Source organism: Myotis myotis, unplaced genomic scaffold (assembly GCF_014108235.1).
Source record: "Myotis myotis isolate mMyoMyo1 unplaced genomic scaffold, mMyoMyo1.p scaffold_m19_p_2, whole genome shotgun sequence".
In the NCBI taxonomy this organism is placed as follows: Eukaryota; Metazoa; Chordata; class Mammalia; order Chiroptera; family Vespertilionidae; genus Myotis; species Myotis myotis.
In genome coordinates, this window is record NW_023416324.1 from 170,728,133 (window position 1) to 170,749,503 (window position 21,371).

The window sequence follows — 21,371 nt, forward strand, 5'->3', positions numbered from 1 at the left end:
AGGTGTCTTTTCAAATCAGTGTGGGGAAGATAGACTAGTCAATAAATAGTGTTTGGATAGGATGATCTGGAAAATAGCAAAATAGATCCCTACCTCACATTATTTGCCAAAATATCTATAATAATAGAAGCATAATATACTAATTAGACCAGATGTCCTTCTGGATGACCTTCCAGACGAAGCCCGGGCTGCGAGGGAAGCCTGGGTCCTGGATGCCAGAGAGAAGCCAATGCCAGCAGCCAGGAGAAGGGAGGCTTACTCTTGCACGAATTCCGTGCATCGGGCCTCTAATAATATATAATTTCAATGGAACCGTGCTGAGAGAGAGAGAGAGAGAGAGAGAGAGAGAGAGAGAGAGAGAGACACCAGATGAAGTAAAACTGGGGAAAAAAATTTTTTAATAATCACGAAGTAGAGAAGACATTTCTAAGTGTTACATAAAACCCCATAACCATAACACCAAAAGACTGAATTGACTATATAAATTATTTTATTTTAATCTGCACGTTCAAAAGACAAATGCAAAATAGGGGGTTATTGCATCTCTTATCATAGACTAAGGGTTACTTTTAAAAAAACTGCAATAAAACACTATAGAAAAATCCAATAATCCAATAGAAAAGAAGGCAAAGGGCAGTTCACAAAAAGGAAATACAAATGAGTATAGCTTATTTAAAATGATGTTCAAAGTCACTAATGACAACAGAGATGAAAATTAAAACTATGATAGCAAGGTTCTGAAACAGAAATAATCATCTAGATATATGAGAAAAGCAGGATGCAAAATAATGTGTGCAGAATGCTACCCTTCAGGTAAATATTCAACATACACTGGAACATAAAGGAATATAATACATACACATGCTTGTTTATATCCAGTTTCTTTCCAGAAGGGGTTATAAGGAACTGATATATCCTCTGGGTGGGAAAAATTAAACGATGAGACATTGATGGGAGAAAGATTTAGTTTTCATTACACGTCTCTTTGAAACTTTTAAATTTTGTACTATATTTTATGTGGATTATTCAAATTAATTTTTAATTTTCTTTAAAAAAAGGCTAGACAAAGCATCTGTGAGAATGTCAAATGCAGGGGAAGGGAGCCAGCTGGACGGCCCATGACTTTCCAACTCTTTAATTTATTATGGCTTATCAGATTGAGAATGACCAAGATACCCAGATTTGAGGCTTAATGCAGCTACCTATTAGCTTTAACTTTGGGGAAGTTCTTTATTCTTGCAATGTCTCAGTTTTCATAGCTGTGAAACAGGAAGCTAAAATTTACACCTCAACAGATTGTTGTAAAAATTCAATAACATAACATATATAAAGTGCCTAGTTCAAGGTCTAGCAAAGGATATACAGGGATGGGCAAAAGTAGGTTTACACCTGTTCACATGAAAACTAATGATTAATAAATAATAATACAAGAATAAATTCTGTTTCATGTACTCACAACTGTAAACCTACTTTTTCCCACCCCTCTATGTTCAGTAAATGTTAGCTCCCTCTAGTTATGACTCTTCCTAATAATAATTGCTGTTGCTAGTATTACTATTTATTGTTGCTGTTGTTATTATTATTATTATTATTATTATTATTAATATTATGCTATACTGCTTAACCACATACACTCAACCCAACACTCACTCCCAACAGCTCTGGCTTCAACTTCCTGTAGCACTGCCACCACATCCTAAGTCCCCATGAAGCAAAAGTTTAATAAGTAATTACCAATTCTAAACACCAGTCAGGAGAATAACTGGAAAACATCTATTTCAACTCCCACATTTCACTGAAAAATGAGCAGAGGCAGCTATAGTTCAGTGGCTGCCCAAAGGGATGGAAACTCAAGTCAATTGCCTCCATTCCACAAACTTCGCCATATCTCATATGTTGGCAAAGAATGGGCCTCTTTCCCTGAACTTCACTGGCCTCGTACTTTAAAGGTCACCTGGCTTTACTTCCAGAGAGCACATCTCTCAATCAGGCATCCCTGGCCTCACCGCCCTGTGAACAAGAATAGTCCTGGTACACACAAATTCATTGCTTAGGGTTCTCACACACAACAGATGACAAAATCACCCTTCATGCAGTATGACAAAATGCCAACCCCTTCAATATTCCAAAGGGGGAGGAGGGTGTTAATGAAGACTCTATCCTGATAGAAACACGGATCCCTCTAGAACCTGAGACTTAAAAATGGGTGGCTAGAGACAATGCGACCTTTTAGAGCATTGGGCTTTGTTAGTGGTGATGGTGGGGTGAGGTTTCTGTGTGTTTGTTTTATTTTTCTTTATTTCTGTGTTCAGTCTTTGAGAAAGATTCTATTATGGCTGCTATCAATTCTCATTTAAAGAAATAAGGACAATGGTATTAATAATGAAACAAAAGTACTCCTGTTTTACTCTCTGTGGTCTGCAAGCAGTTTCACATTTCATTCAGATCAGAACTCCATGTCTTACTGATGTGAAAGTGTGTGGTTTTTGCGATAGCCAAGTTCTTCTAATATTCAACTTTCTGTTGTTTCTTACTTGCGACTTACAGTAAACGTATCCCAATCTTTCCCCTTTGTCAAAATCAGCCCATTTTCAAAGCAACCAGGCCACCTCCAACATGGCACTTTTCATGAATATCAGACAGACATGAGCCTATTTAGACCCAGTTCATTGTGTTAAACAGTCTGCCCAAACTATGAAACAGATTGCCCAAATTTTATCTTTGGACTCCACAGGATATAACTATTCTGGAGGAGCACAAGTCCTGCCTTTGCTTAACTCCTCTTCCTCCCGATGTCCTCTCAACCTTCATTTTTTACTATATTTGACCAGAGAAATCAGGGATGGTTAATCTATAACTGTCTCGAGAAAGAACATAATTTGTCACCATTCCCTTAATTAATATTAATCCTTACCTGGGATGATGATTAATTAAGAAAAGTCCCTTCATAGGTGCTTAACTATTCTATCAAACCTTGGAAATAAAGGGTTACAAAATTATTCTCCCCAACTATGTATTAGGAGAAACTTAGGCTCAGAAAGGGCAAGTGAATTGTCCAGGAACCCCAGCAATAAGTGGTAAGAACAGGTCCTCAACCCAAGTTTATCATTCTAGAAGAAGGGTGTTTTCTATCCTGCTCTGCCTGGAGCTTGTCTGGATCCTCTGCACATTGCAGGCTCTTAACTGTTTCTTGATGATGCATGATGATCCCATTAGCAAGGCTCCCCATCAGCTCGTACTTGATGGGGTGTGTTTTGATTGTTCAATGCCTGGGCCTAGCAGTGGCTGAGCATTTTCACTATCACCAGGGTCCACCAACTGTCAGATGTGTCACAAGTAATTTATTACCTGTCATTGTTATAGTCCAAAAGTTCCAAATGATTTGTTATTTAGAGGAAAGCACTCCTTCAAGATTATCCCTATGATACTATCATTCACACCTCCATTTACTTTAAGTGGGAGAACAAGAGGCAGAGTTATGGGTCTCCAGTTATTCCTCTTAACCTCAGCCTGCCTTCCCTCAGTCACAGCCCAGAGTGTGTTGTTTTATTAACATTATCCATCGTAAGAGTCTTTGATAAATTTAGGCTGAGAAATACTGCTATAGATGGAAGGGGCAGCATCACTTACAGAAGTTGGCTTTCCTAGAAAGAGAAGAGAATATCTGAATTCCCTGTAGGCTGGTTAAACCTCTACCATCAGTTCTGAATTGGTTCTATGGGCCTTTGTTTGGGTAACAAAACTCAGAATGCCTTGCATATATCCTGATCAATCTCACTAAAAAAGTATGCCCAAACAGAGATAACATGAGTGTGTCACCTATTACTCAATTTATACACACACACACACACACACACACACACACACACACACACACCAGAGTCCAGAAAGGATCCAGTCTAGTACTGCAGGTGACCAAAAGTGTCCCACAGTCCATTTAGTACATGTCAAGACAATTTAGCCTAACATCTAAGAGATAAACAGCAGTATTCTAAGTTTTAATGAAGTCAGCTTGACCATCACTGTTATCAGCTTATCTCATTGGACCAAAATATGCATTATCTGTGTCCCGAGCTACACTGTAAGTTCCCTGTAGTGAAGGATCAATTATTCATTCAAATAAAAATTTACTGAGTAAATACATGTCAGACACTAATCTAGATGGTAGGAATACAGCAAGGAACCAAAAAGACTAAATTCCTACACTCATGGAGTATATAACCTGTGGTGAAGGCAGAAAATTCACAAAGAGGCAACCGAACAGAAAGAAAAAAAATAAAATAAAATGGGGTACAGGAGATAGGGAGAGGGGTTTTTATCTCTATTACTTCTACTCATTAATTTGGAGCTATTTAAAAAAAAAAAAAACATGCCTAGCACCCAACCCAGATATTCTGATTTGTTTAGTTTGGAGCTTTACTTGGGCAACAGTATTTTTAAGGGTATTCCAGTGATTCTAACATAGCATCAGGGTTGAGAACCACAGATATGCTTGCTTTTGAAGGTGAACAGTCTTGGATTTGAAACCCACCTGTTATATATCTTCTGTGGGATCTCAGGAAACATACTTAATCTCTTTGAGCCTCAGTGACCTTATCTGCAAAATGGGATAACAGCAGTAATGCATACCTCTTCGGATTATTAAGAATTAAATGATATATGTAAAATCCATAGCAGAGTGCAGAGCTCATGGAAAGGACTTAGCAAGTGATGGCCATCACCTACCATTACTTTATCACTTTAAAATATGTATGCACAGGAGGTACGAACTGGAGAGCTGCAGGTCAAATCGGGTTCTGTTTTCCATGTACAGTGTGGACTTTTTAATCATATATATATATATATATATATATATATATATATATATATATATATACACATTTGTATTGATTTCAGAGAGGAAGGGAAAGGGAGAGAGAGAGATAGAAATATCAATGATGGGAGAGAATCATTGATTGGCTACCTCCTGCATGTCCCACACTGGGGTAGAGCCCGCAAACTGGGCTGTGCCCAGACCAGGAATTGAACCTGTGACCTCCTGGTCCACAAGTTGATGCTCAACCACTGAACCATGCCAGCTGGGCTACAGTATGGACTTTTTAATTGTTTTGTTGTTGCTTTGAGCCAAAGTGGATATTACTGAGATCATAAGTTGAATTTTTCTTCTTCCCTGAAGAAATACCTCTTACAGCATTTTTAAAATATTTTAATGACCCAAGATTTACAAATTAAAGATTTCACATAAAAATCTGACAAAGAATTCCCATGTGGCAATAATTGATTAGCACCAGACAAGCTTTCCCCTCTTTCAGTGAGAGCTCTCTCAAGCTTTCCATGGCCTGCACCACACCCTGCAGCTCTCTCCCCAAAACAGATGCAGAGACTGTGGCTGAAGACCAGTCCCATTTCATCAGTTCAACTGCACTGTTATCTTTCCCATAGTAAAGAGGAAAACAAAATTTTTCCTGTATCTAAGACTCAAAAGTGAAAAAAGAAAAGCTAGATAAATAGACTTTGTATTTTTTTTAAAAAGCAATAGAAGAATTTATTTGTTGAAGTCAAGGATATTTCTATGTATTAACTTTGCAAATGCAGTGTGTCTATGTTCATACTTTTACATAACTCACATGGATGGCCCTGTGGATGGATGACGTATCATGTCCTGGGCATTGAAATAGGACCTTAGCAAATATTAGCTCCTTTTATCCCACAACTCTTTGAGGTACTTTCCATTATCACCATTCTCGAGGATGAGGAAACTGAACCTTGAAAAGGATAAGCAATGGTCTTGGGTCACATGAATAATAAATGGCAAAGTTAGGTATGGAACCAAAGCTGTCTGACATCAAAGTTGAAATTTGTTCCATCACACTATGTTCCCTCCACCCAGAGACCTAGTTAATTTAATTTAACTATTGAAGAGAACAACAACTAGATGGGAAAATTATTGGAAAGAATACCATTAGTTTAGAACAGTATAGGACAAGCCCTCAAATAACACAATTTCCTTCAATGCCATTTCCTTATAACCTTGATATGTTGTAGGAATTTAATTCTTGTTTATATCAATTAGCCTATAGTAAAATTGGTTTCATTATATGTTGTTTTGCTTAAAAGCACAGTACTTATAGATGACAAGTAAGTGGGGACTTACTGTATATATCTCTCTCTGGCCAATGTACCTACTGACCATTACACAAATAATAAAGGACCCATCCCAATAACTTCTGGCAGCTGTGTCTTTCAGACTTTATGAAACCTGCTCCTCTTTTCCTTTCGTCCTATGTAAAGATAGCTCTACTCTTAAATCTATAGTCAAACAGGTTGCGCAAAGAAGAAAACATTACCATGTACATGTGTGCATGTGTGTTGTGATGTGTTGGCAAAGATGAAAACCAATAACTGAAATGGAAGACCAAGACACATTCAGGCTCATCTCAAACATGTCTCTTTGCTGAAAGATGTCTCTTTCATCTTGTCAGAATTAACCTGCCTCTGGAGTCTAATACAGGTTATTTGCATCTATCTTAGATTTCTCCATCACATTCTGCTTATGTGTTGTGTGTCAATACCCCAACCAAAGAAGAATTCCCTGAAAGAACTATCTTGCATTCGTTCTTATATGCCCACCCCAATGCTAAGCACAAAACAAGGCATAAAGTCAGAGGCAAAATAACAGTAAATTAAGTGAAAAGAGAAGATAACATTAACCATTTTCTAACCATGCTTCTTTAAGCAAATGTATATTTAGTATTCGTACTAATGGAGCTAGGCTTTGTGGGGGTACAGAGATTAAATTTTTTTAAAAAGCTTTGATTCAAGCTGCTCAGCATCTAATGATAGGAACAAATGCACACATAAAACCATAACACAGGAGAAATAAAAATTAAGCCTCCTAAGAGAAATAAAGAAAAAAAGTTCTGGTAATGAGAAAAATGTGCCAGATACAAAATTTCCCAGGATTCTGCTATAATCTTTATTTTAAGTGGTCAGTTAAAATACATCTACCCAAATACATATGCAATTTCTTTGATAATTTACTGACATTTCTTTTTTGAAGTTGCTGACATTTAACAATCAAAAGAGCTGTTAAGAAAGATCTCAGTCATAATGGGGAATGCAACTATTTTTTTTTTATTATTATTTAAGGGAGTGTAAGAGAAAGCATCTTTGTCTTTCAGCAAGTTGGGAAAAGCTTGACTTTTCTGACAATGTAACTATAAAGAAACCTGAGTCAAACGCATAAGAAAGCACAAAATGCTCAAGATATTTTAAGTCTGCAATTATTTGCTGAACACATGCTAACTGCCAGGAAATATGTTAAGCTCTCCAGGGAAACAGAGCTCAGTCTTTATTTGGGGTAACAGTGGGGAACTTGTTCAGAAGATATTAGGATATAATTTCATGATAAGCAGCATAGAAAAGGTATAGGCAAAGATTATGAGATTCAAGGAAAGAAATTATGTAAATTAGAAACTTTATTGATAAATGAGGCATGGCACTATGCAATGAAAACTAAAAACTAAATTGAGTACCTTGGCATTTGCAATATATTCTTAGTTCTGCCAATAATTTGGTGACAGAACTTAAGCAAGTCACTGCCTACAATTCAGATTTGTTTTCTTCATCCTTAAAAAGGAGACATATGGACCAGCCAGCATGGCTCAGTGGTTAAAGGTCGACCTCTGAACCAGGAGGTCATGGTTTGATTCCAGGTCAAGGCACTTGCCTGGGTTGCAGGCTTGATCTCCAGTGTGGGGTGTGCAGGAGGCAGCCGATCAATGATTCTCTCATTGATGTTTCTATTTCTCTATCCCTCTCCCTTCCTCTCTGAAATAAAAATATATATTTTAAAAAATATTTTACACATGGTCTTACCAGTGGTCAGTCTATAAATCCACTACCTTCTGACTGGACTTGCAGCAAGAGAAAGCAAGTTTTCAACTGTGTCATTTCAATCCATTTGCCCTCTTAGATGTTTGTCAACTGAGAGATCCAAAAGCAATAAATCTAGTAGCTACACACAATGTGATATTTTCATCATAATTTACACAACTGACTAACATGCCATTTCCTCCTACAGGGGACATAGAAAGGCAGGCTGATGAGTAGGGTGGATTTCCACCAGGACTCCCTGCCCATTCTGTCATACAGAATATGGGACATTTTTAGGACCAGCTGCCATAGCCAATACTGGTTCTGTTGAGTAAATACTTTATTTCTCATCAGAAATTACCCTAGTCTATCTTTCCAGTGTCATCTCTCACTACTTCTTCTTTTCAAATCTTTATTTTATAAACTAGTATTAGCCAAACTATCTTTCCTGAAACAGAACCTCCACAGAGGGTGCTGGGAATCTGTATTATTAACAGCAAGTGTTTTCAATAATCAGACAAGTCAGGGAAATCCTACTACAGAACAACTGAACTATGCATTATTCACTGGAAATGTCCTGCTTCTTGTCTCTTTTATGTGTGTCTTCTGACTGCATTATGTTTCTTCCATCTCTGGCTGGTGACATTCACTTACCTATCTCTCAGTATCCAGTTAAAACGCCACCTGACTTCACTCTCAAACATATATTTCTTATCTTCTCTATAGGATTATGAGATCTCAAAGAGCACTGAAGGAGTCTGATTCATTAGTTCATTCATTCAACAAATATGTATGGAGTATTTACCCTTTGCCAGGCAGTGCTGTAGGCATTGGTTACATAGCAATGAGCAAAACTAAGTTCACTGCTTTCATGAACATTCTAGTACAGGTGTTGGCAAATCGTGGCTCACAGATCAAATCTTGCTCACTGCATATGTCTGTAAAAGAAAAGTTACTGAAACATAGACACAATCAATTGTTTACATGTTGTCTATGACAAAGTTGAGTATTATACATATTGTCTCACAGAATGACAGCTGTAACAGAGACAACATGGACCACAAAGGCAAAATGTTTACCACTTGTCCCTTTACAGAAGAGTTTGCCGACCCCTGTTCTTGTATTCTCTTCCCACATAACACAGTGCCTGGTAGACAATAGGCAGTTAATATACACTTAAAGCCCGGATGGTGTAGCTAAGTGGCTGAGCATCAACTATGAACTAGGAGGTCATGGTTCGATTCCCGGTCAGGGCACATGCCCGGATTGTGGGCTCGATCCCCAGTGTGGGGACTGTAGGAGGAAGGAGGCAGCCAATCCATGATTCTCTTTCCTCATTGATGTTTCTATCTCTCTCTCCCTCTCCCTTCCTCTCTGAAATCAATAAATATATATTTTTAAAAGAAAAATATATACATAAAGAATAAAATATAGATGGAAATTAAGAATAGAATCACATAAGGCAAGTCCCATGGCAGAACCTCATTTACCCAGTCTCCATCTTTGGCATCTAATTATGCCAAAAGTAATTTCCACCCAGGATAACACATTATTAGCAATGCTACCATTTATAACAATAAAAAGGGAGGTTGTGGCAAGCTTTCAAACCTATGGAAAAGTTAAGAACTAAATAAATTACTGTGTATTCAAAAGTCATTACTATTTCAGGCTCATTTGTGATCCTAACAGCTGGCCTGGCAAAACATATTACAATAGCTGTCTTTTCTGGCTCTCAGAGCTTACAAACGTTTGGAGAGAGTTGTTATGCATTTCACTGGTTTGTTTACCTTCAGAAGATGCATCTAGTAGAGGGGACCTTTGGGTCATTTGGATCAAGCTGACTAATGAGACTCAGGTTAAGTCAAACACAAACACACAGTTGCACAGGAGGAAAACCTCGTTCTGTCAAATACCAAAGTCCAGCTCATGGATTCAAAGTAATATCCATAGCCTAAGAACTGTCTTCTTTATCAAGGCCACGTGCAAACCCTCTCATCTTTTGAGAAAAGAACTAGTAACTGCGCTCTTTGCAGGATCCTTTTCAGAATCTGAGTAACTATAAAATTCAAAGTGGAGAAGAGAGACCCAGTTGAGGTTTTACAAGCCCTGTGCACAGTGTCAGTACGGTTTACTGCAAGAGTAACCATTTCAGAGTCAAACAAGTCCTGATTCCACAAGAGCTGTGCCACTCGTTAACCATGTAAACATGGGCAAGTCACTTAGCTTCTCTGAGCCTCTGCCTCCAATCTGCAGAAAGTGAATAATATAAGACACCTCAAAGAATCAGAATTCGTTCTCAGAATCAGAAGAAAAGAGGTTTTCAGTAACAGTTGGTCTCATTCCTTCCATTTTATCCAAAAACAAGTGCAACACAGGTCCCCACATCTCAAAAATACCTTCGTATGATATATCTGAATTCCCTGAAAATGTTACAGTATATTTTTAAGTCAATAAATTTAGAAAGATTTCATTTGTACATCTTTGATTCTTCCTTAGCCCAAACTTGAAGAAAATTATTTCGCTTCTCAATTTACTACTCAGAAGCTATATAATAGCTCTTGTTTATTCTATCTCCAGGTGGTTGATTTCTAAGAAAACATGGGTTGAAACAACAGTCCTCAAAATGCATTATATTCAGAACATCCTTAAAGAGGCATCATAGAATGGAAAGTCAGGCTGGTTCTAAACATCCCTCTTGGTTTCAAAGTGAAACAAAAATGGTCAAGTTCCAGTCATTTTCACTTTCTCGTTCTTGTGCCCTTGGCCACTATGATTCCCTCTTTAAAATGCAATAAAGAAACTAATATGTTCCCATTAAAATAGTCTTCATTCACTTTACAGGTAGATTGGATAGGTGAATGGACAGATATAGATGACATATGAAGATTTAGAGAGGTAAATGAGAAGGGTAGGAAAGAATGGCCAAAGGAAGATGACTAGAGAGATGGGTGGAAGGATAGATGGGTAGAAGTATGAACAAATAGAGGGATGGGACCTAAGCAAATGTAGCTGACAAGATGCTAAGCAGACACGCAGAAATGCATAGAGAGGCAAAAACATAAATCCATGATGAAAAGATCAACCTCAGGACTGAAATACTAGCATAATTCCTTCTCCTAAATTACTGTTCCTTAAATCTCCATTTTTTAAAAATGCCCAAAGGTCTCTCTTCATCATTATGTCAACACATCCAAATATGTGGTAACTGCAGTATTATGTATGTCTCCAGCAATGGAAAAGACCCTTTGGGCAAAACAAATTTACCACATCCTCCTAATAAGAGAAAATTAAAAGCTTTCCAGAAGGCATAAGGCAACTTATCTAATGCAGTACAGTCATGAGACTACCCATACTATTTTTCAATGTTTCTCTAATTAGTGTTATGTTAATTAAGAGAACTTGGCCCAATGTATTTTTTTACAGTCAGAATTTTCTCTAAATTAACAATTCTATAGGACTAACTTTACCTTAGAACTGAGAACTTAACTAAAAGTGCTACATTCCAGTTTAATACATATTAATTCAAATGAAATAAAATGTCAAATTCCTCTACTACAAAAACTATGTCAAGTGCTCCTGTTTTGTGTGAAAGCAAGATCCCTTCTCTGTAAACAGCACTTAATAATGAAAACAATGGTCAAATATATCACAATGCACCCAAATACATCACATAATGCAACATTATGCAGTGATTAAAATGTATAATTTTAAATAATGTTTAATAAAATGGAAAATAATTACAATATAATACTATGTAAAAAAATGTAAAACTAAATTTGTATAAGGACCACACAGTCCCCTTCTAAAAAAGAATAAAGTGATTATATGTGTAAAATTGCAACAGTGGTTATCTCTGGATGATGGGTTATGGGTGTTTTAGTTTGCCTCTTCGTTTTTTGGGGTTTTTTTTGTTTGCTTGTTTTTGCATTTTAACTCTCTGAAATAGATGTACATAACTTTTATAATTGGAAACCAAAATTTTATTTTAGGAAAAAGACTGGGACCTGTGTTAAGACAATAAATATGAAGGGTTTTTGTTTTGTTTTTCCATGTACGGGATATTTTCATATGCAGTAACTCATCTGATCCATTCAACAGCTCAGAGAGATGGGTTCGAGGATCCCCACCGACAGCCAAGCAGTCAAGATCCTACAGCAAAATAGGATACAGAGGCCCTGACTCAAGGTTCCCTGGTACCCTACTGCCTTCCCTACAATGTCCATTCATTCATCTCAGGAAAAAAATTTTCTTTTTTTAGATGTGTGTGTGTTTTTTTCCCTAAAGGGGTTCAAAAACTCTTTTGCTTTCTTTCCACCTCAAAGTACCAACAACACACATTTTTAGAAAAAAAAAAAGCCTGCACATATAAGCCTACCTGGGCCCCTTGACACCTCTCCCACAGTGGGAGGGGAAGACTCTGTTCAAGAATAACATTTCCTATGGTTGCTATTTCCATAAAAGTATAAAGCCAATTATCCTACGGGACCAGTTGAACCTATTAAGGGGATGTCCAGGCACAACTTAAAAAAGACACAGTCTGATCTAGATAAGGAAATCAGAGATTAAGATTCGAAAGCTGCTTAAGCTGGCAGAATGTGGAGGGAGGTTTAGAGTCAGCATAGATTAAGCACCACAGCTCAAAGGCAGCTGGTCTTGGGATGAGTCACCAGTGCTGCCCTGTGCCTCCCTCCCCAGCCATCAGACAGGTTTTTCCATCAGACTTTACTGATGACATGCTCCCCAGCAAGGTGGTAAGATCAATTCCGCAGTTTTAAAATAGGAAAGATATGACTGAGAAGTCATAACACTGATTCCACAGAGTACGCTCAAAAAAGCCCAGGGAGAGTTGCAATGACGGTAGAAGGAACACGCTTCCATTTCACCTCCGCCAGTGAGCAAACTGTCACAGTCTGTATGTTCTAACTTTTTACAAAAGAGTGAACTGCCTGACAATGATGTGGTTCATTACCAAAGGTATAAGACATAGTCATTATGTAGGGAATATATACAGGAAAAGTGTGGACCTGCTTAGGGTCTGGGGGCAAAAAGAGAAGTTGGGTCTTTGTGGAAAGGTTGGAACCTACTGAATAAGATAGAACCTGATAACAGACCTAAACTTTAGTGGGGCTGAGTTAAGAACCCCTGCCCTTACTCCTCTCCTGTGGAAACTTCTAGAACAGAACCTACAGCATGTATGTGTAGGAACAACAAAAGTATTGCTGGGCAAAATAAACACTCATTATAGGAATGAGCCTGGGGCATAAAAAAAAAAAAAAAAAAAGCATATGGTAAGGACACTGAGCCTTTGTTCCCTCATAGCATCATCCAGCTTCTTCTCCAACTGAGGCCACACCCTTCTGAGACCTACTCACTCTCTTTTCATACTCTGGGTGTGTCTTTTTCATCCAGGAATCAACGGATTAAATGTCTTTTTTGAAAAGTCTTTAAGTACCACAAACCATAAGTAAACTGATACCAGTAGATTTTTAAGCAGGGGCGTCCATCATATTTACCTACAAAGGTTTTCAAGATGCAAAAGCCCAGGCCCACAACCAAAGATTTGGGGATGCAGACTGAAATCTGAATTCTGGTGCAACAATTGTTGTTTGAAGCCATCATCAACATGGGTAATCAAAAGAATCAAAGAAAAGAAAAGCAATGAAGTATCTGGGCTAGTGTTTCCAGGAGGATCAAGAGGGCAGTAAGTAACCTGTGTTCATGGTAGACAACAGGAACAGAAGACTGGAGAACGACCAGGGTAACAGAGAGGTGTCGCCAAGACAACAAGAAAAGAGCAGTGTGAGCGGTCAAAGGTCTCCAGAAAAGACAAACTACTTAGGGGCCCTGGAGTGTGGTAAACAGAGAAATTCTGGCAGGATTTGGGTTTACAGAGATGGGCTTGCACAACGTACTCACGTTAAGAAAGCTAATTAATCAATCTATACAATATATTCAGCTTATTATCTTGAAAAGATGACACTAAGTGAAAGTAGATGAGCATGCCCTCTGCATATTATTGAAAGAACAATAGGCTCTGGAGAAACCCTGAGTTGGAAGGAATTTGTGAAAGGCCCCAAATAAAAGATGTATGGTGCCTCACGGCTACTATAGTTCTATTTCAGATCTTTCAGCCAAAACAAGGAATTGCACATCCCTGATTCCTTTGAATGTCAAAATCAAGTCCAATTCAGTTATCTTGTGAAAACCCATAAGCAAATCTTACTCACTTCAATATGAAATCCCCAATATAAAATGAAGGATTAAGCTGGCTAATCAAAGTATCTTTGGATAATGATCTTTAAGTTTGCTACTGTTTTTTCTTCTATAAAATGGGAATAACAGACTTTCCTCAGCTGTATCTAATAATAAATAATATTCTGGGAAGTTGTTAAGTAATGAAATACCTAGTTCTAATTGCTAAATGAACTACTGACTAACATTTTTTTAAAATATATTTCTTTATTGATTTCAGAGAGGAAGGAGAGGGAGGGAGAGAGAGAAACATCAATGATGAGAGAGAATCATTGATCAGCTGCCTCCTGCATGCCGGCTACTGGGGATGGAGCCTACAACCCTGGCATGTGCCCTTGGCCAGAATCGAACCAGGACCCTTCAGTCCATAGGCCAACATTGTATCCATTGAGTCAAACAGGCTAGGGCTTAACTAACATTTTTAAAATCTAACATATATTCCTTTGTTTTCTGTAAGCAGCATATAGTTCCTAACTACATCATTAGTCTATTCCAGTGGTCAGCAAACTGCAGCTCGTAAGCCACATGCGACTCTTTGGCCCCTTGAGTGTGGCCACGAAGTTTCAATCGCACTGTACATGCGCACCCGCATGTGGTATTTTGTGGAAGAGCCACACTCAAGGGGCCGCAGTTTGCCGACCACTGGTCTATTCAATTCCTGACTTGCAAGAATTCCTTCTGGTTTATCCAAAATTCAAAAGATGAAATTTATTCAACTAGACTCTCCCACCTCTGCTATCACTATGGAACTCATGCCTTTACACCACGGATTTCTTTATCCTGTTGCATTCTCTAAACAGAAGTCTGGGAGAGAAGCAGAATCTGAAATTCACGTGAGATGTCTGAACCCCGCAGTGTTCAACTGTGAAATGGAGACTGATTCTTGCACCACAGTCCTTAACAGGCCCTGTTTACTCCAGTTGGAATTATTTAGTGTCTCCCTCAGTTGGTATTTCCTAAGTGGATTAGCCATCCTGAATGAATTACATCCTTCCCTGCTCAACACACTGTCCCTCACTTCCACAATACGGCCCTGTTCTACCTTCCAGCCTCCTATTTTTTCCCTAAAGGAACCCTGTTGGGATCTGAGTGAGAAATGAGGGCAAGGCTCCTCATAGTGTCAGACATTTCCTTTCTACCTTGCTTTCTGCCTTTTCATCTTGCTCTCCCTCCACCTGTCTCATCCACAGAGGAGGAGGAGGTGAGTTACCCAATTATTGAATTTGGAGAAGGAACTAGGCCTGTGCAACACAGCCCCTTCCTTCCAGCCTTGGGAGTTACTAAGGCTGAATGCATATATGCATTGCTGCTCACTGTAAGGAGTTTTACAGGCACAGTCTCCTATGAGGAAGTTGACACAAGTAGAGTAAATGACTATTCAGGAATGCTGTGTTAGCAAGCCCACTGAGCTAACAGATTTAAAGTCCACTCCCACTCCCGGGAGCAGGCTGGAAGAGGTTAATGGAGGGAAAAGGAGGACCTATGTAATACTTTCAAAAACAATAATACTTTCAACTTAAAAATAAGTAAATAAATAAACAAACAAACACATACATGAATAAAATAAAGTCCATTCTATCACCTACCTTTACCTCCACCTGCCTGGCTGCAGTGTTACTTTCAACTGATTTCTAGATGGGTACCATGGAATGGGAGGCAGAACAGCAAACAGAGCTAAGACTGCAGTTTGGGAGCCAAGGCAGAGGCTAAGTTCAGTCTCAATTAGCCCCTCAAGCCCAGACATTGTCTATTCTAACCACACTAAAAGTACCTATCTTGTGCATGGGTATGTGTGGGCCTTTGCCTTCACCCTCAAGCTACTTTCCCAAACCCTTAGCTCATTCCCCCTACCCTGACTTCCCTAGCCAAGATCACCCAGCCTTCCCAGATGCCTCCAACACAGGGATCTCTACATTCCCTGGATCCTCACAGCTCATTCTCTCTTCCAAGCTTTTGGTCCTTATCATTCTGTAATTATAGACATTTTTTAAGTATAAGACAAATATCTAGGGGAGTCTAAGTTCCTTTGTTGTCAAGGACTGAGCCCCATTGATCCCCATACTCTCCTCCCAACCCTCCTCCATGGGCACAAGTTAACTAACATTGACTGGGAATGTCTATGCTCCAGGCAAGAAACTGTCTTGTTTAATCCTTCCTAGGAAGTAGGTACAGTTATCACCCTCTGAAAGGAACAGGGTCTGTCTTCAGAAAGGCTCTTCATTCCAAGATCTTGTTGTCTCTGGTGTGACAATGGGGATGCTTGTGGACTTGAGGCAAAGAGCAGATGAGAATGGAAAGTGAGACTCAGGAGAGTTAAGTTTATTTCAAAACGGAAGGTTCCACCTTCACTGCCTTGACCTTCACTTACACTGCCCCTGGATTTAAGGAGAAAAAGAATTCTCACTTAAAAAAAAAAAAGGAAGATGAAGAAAATAAAAGTCCACATGGGCACGGCTCCATGAAAGGCCTAATTACTCAATATGAACAAGTCTCCCCATTCCCAATCCTTGCTCTGAAAACAAGGACCTGGATAACTGTGGTTTTGTCAGCAGATGAATAATAAGCCCCGAGGATTGCTAGAATTACAAGGCCCAGACCAGATCCACTCAAATATAGCTGGAAGCTTTCTAGTAACTCTAACCGTGCATGGGGAATGAGCTGCTCAGAGAAGTGAGTCACTTACTGGAATCCGTGCTGCCTGCATTACTCAGCTGATATTAATACACCCACTTGTTCATTAAAGTTTAATTGGAGTTCATGTGAATTGGTTTCACCGGATACTTAATCAAAGAGAAATGTTTGTGTAGGAACTGTTCACATAAAAAGCTCAAAAGCATGACATTCCTTCAGCCTCTACACACTTCCACACAAGTTAGTCAAAGAGGGTGGGACAATGATCATGAAGGAGGAGGGGGAAAGCTATCCAGAAAAACACAAAACAGGAGAAAATGAAAAATCCTGTGTGCAGCACTAGCCCCAGTTCCCTAATTCATCAGCTATAGCCTAAAATCAGCCAGGACTCCAAGGCCAACTCCTAAATAGGAACTTGTTCCTCTCTGGGGTTCGCTAGCAAAGCTGCAGGCCTCCTTTTGCCCTGGGCACCTGTCTTCCAGACGTACATCTTTATTTTTAAAATGGGAGGATAAAGAAATTAACCATCATTCAACATAATCACACATTCCTCTTGTATTGACAAGCAAACCAGGAACACAACTCTAAGCGCCTATTTACGCAATCAGGGCTGTCAGTACCCTGTTATTTCTTATTGAGTATCTCACTGATCAACATTTCTGGAAGTACAAATTTTAAATCTCTTGAAAATAACTGTGCATGAAGTTGGGAGGAAATAGATGTCAAGTTTGGTAGTTCTGGTTGTGTTATCAGGTTTTCCTTAGGCCTGGTCATCATTGTTAAGTACACATGACTTCTTGGCCCAAAACAAGCCAAATGAATTATGTTATAAACTATTTGACCCCTCAGAGATTATAGACTGAAATGCACTCACTTTTAACTAGCTTTATTAAGATAAAACCATATAACATACAATTCACTCATATAAAGTCTAAAATTTAGTCATAATATATTCACAGAGTTGTGCAAATATTGCCACAATCTAATGTACTAGTAAGAACTTTTCATCATACCCAGAAGAAACCCATACCCTTTAGCTGTCAGTCCCTATCCCCCACCCCAGCCCTACCAGCAACCACAAATCCACTTTCTGTCTCTATAGATTTATGGATTTGCCTACTGTGGACGTTTCATATAAATGGAATCATATAAGATGTTGTCTTTTGTGACAGGCTTCTTTCACTTACATAATATGTTCAAGATTCATTCATGTGGTAGCATATATCAGTACTTTATTCCTTTTTCTTGCTGAATAATATTCTTTGTGGGGGTGTCACATTTTCCTTATCCACTCAGCAATCTGCCTTTTAAAAATAAACAGACTCCCATCTACCAAAGAATAGCAAAGCACTTTGCATTCAGCTCCACAGATAATTTGCTTATACCCTCAATGGTCCATTCATGACTATCCCATTACAATTGTGAAGAAAGTGAGGCAATGATAGGGAATTTTCAAATGTGAGAGGAGGGAGCAGAGCCTGTGGTTTGAAGCTATTCTAAAGTCAAATCCCATCGGGATGATCCATGCATGCCTTGTTTCACAGTATATGCAGTGCTCTCCCTGACATGATATAGCTGAACTGTGGCTGCCAAGGAAGGAGCTGTGGTGTCTCATCTCTGACTTCCCAAGGTGCCAAGCGTGCTGGGAATGCACTGAAGAAGCAACCTTTGCAGCCATCTCTCTCTCAAGGAAAACCATCTCTTTCTGCTTCTTAAGAAATGATCCAACTACTTAGTTAAAAGCACCTACTATATACCAGGCACCATCATGGTGATTAATAAGATAGGATGCCTGCCCTACAGGAGTTCAAATGTAGCAGAAGACACCAAACCAACACAAGACTCACCAATGCCAGAAGAAAAAGAATTAAGCATGTGACAGAAACTCAGAGAAGGGACTCTTCAGCCATGCTAGTGATTTCATTCTGGCCTTGTTTGTAGGGTGAATGCTAATTATTACATGAGAAACGTAGAGGGAACATGGACATAGCTATCTGTGTCCTGAAAAGGTACAAGCTGATCTGTATCTGGGGCATAAATCAGGGCCAATTTCAGCACCCACGTCAATAATATCACCAGATGATGTAGATCGAAAAAGAAACCATCAAAGATGGAAAGTCAAGGGGGTCATCTGTCCAAACCGAAACACTTTCTGCCTCCTTCTAAAGCAGCCTGTTCAAGACACTGTCAGCAAACCGGTGATTCACTCAAAAGGAGTCATCTAAGAAACCAAGTGGTGTGAATAAAAGAAATAGACTTCCAAAACACATGTGACCTAACCCACATGCCAGTACATTAAGCTAATAATACATCAGTGGGCTTATTTGGTGCCGTGTGACTAAGGGGCTCCAAGACATTTGCCAAAGAGAACTCAGTCCTTCCCACCTCCAGCAAGCACAGTGTTGACTCTCAGTCATAAGAAGCTCAAAAGCATCTTCCATTCCTCTGTTCTGTATTCTGAGAACACACCTGAGCTTCCAGATAAGGGCACCTTGCAGTCAGAACTAGAGGTCCAACTCATGCTTCTGGTTGTTGGAGTATAAGGACATATAACCCTCTCTCCCCCCTTGGATTCAACTCATGGAACAGATTTGTTTTTCATGCAAACCAATTGACACACTTAATGAGAACTTCTTTCACTTAAGATCTCTACCAGCGTGAAACCCTCTGTAATATACTCATCTAGCCTGCACATCAGTACAAGTGTTCCTCTTCAGATTTCTACAGCAAGTTCGCACATCCTGTTTCCTAATGACCTCATGCAAAAAAGGAATTTTGTGTTCACCTTTCTTATTCATTAAAGCAAGTTTCAGGAAATACTTTGACATTTAATGTTGAAAAACACAATCTGGGTTAACAGAAAGCCCTAGACATTCATTGCTGTTTATACTGGGGGGAGCAGAGGGGAAGGAACAAATTTATTTCAAATTATAGTTAACTTTTTAACCTGTGGAAAGTAAAGGTAAGTGTCTTTGAGATTTATTAAAACTTTATGTAACCTGGGTAGTGCTTGGTAAGAATGAGCTCATTACACTCAAATCAGGTGGCAAAGCAGAAAGCACCCCAAGAGTTAAAGAAAGGTTCAGGGTCTGCAACCATCACTGCTTTAAGAAACTCACTCTATCTCTCTGAACCTCAGTTCCATAGTCTCTAAAAGGGAAATAATAAGCTCTGCCTTGACTACCTCATAGGGAGAGCATAAGATGCACATTAAAAAAAAAGTGTATTTAAGTGCTTTGAAAACCACCAAACCCCATGTACAATGTAAGGTATTATCGTAATGTCTTTTCCTATAAAGACATGTTTAAATGACATGAACAAACACTGTACCTTTCTGTTTCTATTTTGAATAAGCTAAAGAAACACCCCCAAAATCAACACTACCAATTCCAGGAAGCTACACACACACACACACACACACACACATAACACGCCTTGTAAAGGCAATTGTTGTTTAGGACAATAAGCCCAAGATCTAGAAAAATATTCCAGCTTATCCTCAGCAGCACAACTTTAAAATTAAATGTCTCTGAGTGCATTCTTCTTTGTTGAAAGTGTGTGAAATATATGTTAGAGTGTATCACCTTTCACATAATGGTATGCCAAGTGACCACCCCCCTCCTTCCGGTGCAAGGGAAACAGTCCCAGGCAGAGATGGCCCCAGTGTACCAAAGCCTTCTAGAGAGAAGGAAAATGGGAGACAGATCTGAGGAGAGGACCCAGGCACATGCAGACTGAGGAGACAAAACGAAGATGGTACAAACTAATTACAGCCTACAAGCCAACCTTGACCAGCAAACTCACCCTCAGTAGCCACCTGGCACCTCTCTATGAACAAGCTCATCAAGGATGTGGATGCCTTCCCCTCCCCAAACACACCCCATCCTCTGCAGTTAACTCTCTCACTATCCCCTGCAGATGAGTAAGGGTCAAGGATGGAGAAGCCAGGACGTTTCCAAGGTCATCAGTGGCTGTGTAAATACAACTTTCATGTGCAAGGCTAAACTGGTTTGCTGTCCTTGAACAGGCCAGCGGCCTAAAACAGTCCTGCCTGTTCACTTTCTATCTGCTCCCCTTCCTCACTGTAGTACACAGAACAATGAGAGCTAACACACTGCTGTCAGGCACTGTTACTAGTAAACGTGCTGTACATAGACTTTTAACGTAACTTATCTTTTCACAAATTTTACCCTTACAATGACCCTATGAGGTAAGTCCATTTTATAGATGAGGAAATTGAGGTAGGAAACGTGAAGTTTGCCCAAAGTCTGGCTTCTATGGCTGTTCCTAACCACTACCCAAAACTGCCTGTTCACTGGTTACTTGTGACACTGACCGAACACCCACCGTGAACCAGGCACTTTTGGAGAGTCTCACATACATTTTCTGATTTATTTTCACAATGACAGCGAGAGACAGATTTTATTATCCCTAATTCAAAGGAAGGCCGTGAGATTATGAGATCATTTAACTGAGGTTTTTATAAACATAAGAAACGTGAGGATTTGGGCCCCTATCGAATTTTAAGTTTAGTGCTCTTTGTAAACATCCACCAGCTCTTTATCAAGAAATTACACAGTCCTCTACCTGGCCAGTGTCGCTCAGTTGGTTGA

The 21,371-nt window shown here is 39.2% G+C and overlaps 1 protein-coding gene across 9 annotated transcripts in view; it reads right to left on the reverse strand.

Moving 5' to 3' along the window:
• The window catches only part of LOC118675946 (LIM domain containing preferred translocation partner in lipoma), a 665,496-nt gene that overhangs the window by 509,200 nt on the left and 134,925 nt on the right, over positions 1–21,371 (reverse strand). Inside the window, exon 1 of one of the 9 annotated variants that reach the window (XM_036348976.1) lies at positions 4,532–4,693. The exons of the other annotated variants lie outside the window; for them this stretch is intronic. The gene's annotated coding sequence lies outside the window, so the exon portion shown is untranslated. Of the gene's footprint in view, positions 1–4,531; positions 4,694–21,371 lie in introns of those variants that run through there. 9 annotated transcript variants of the gene reach the window in all.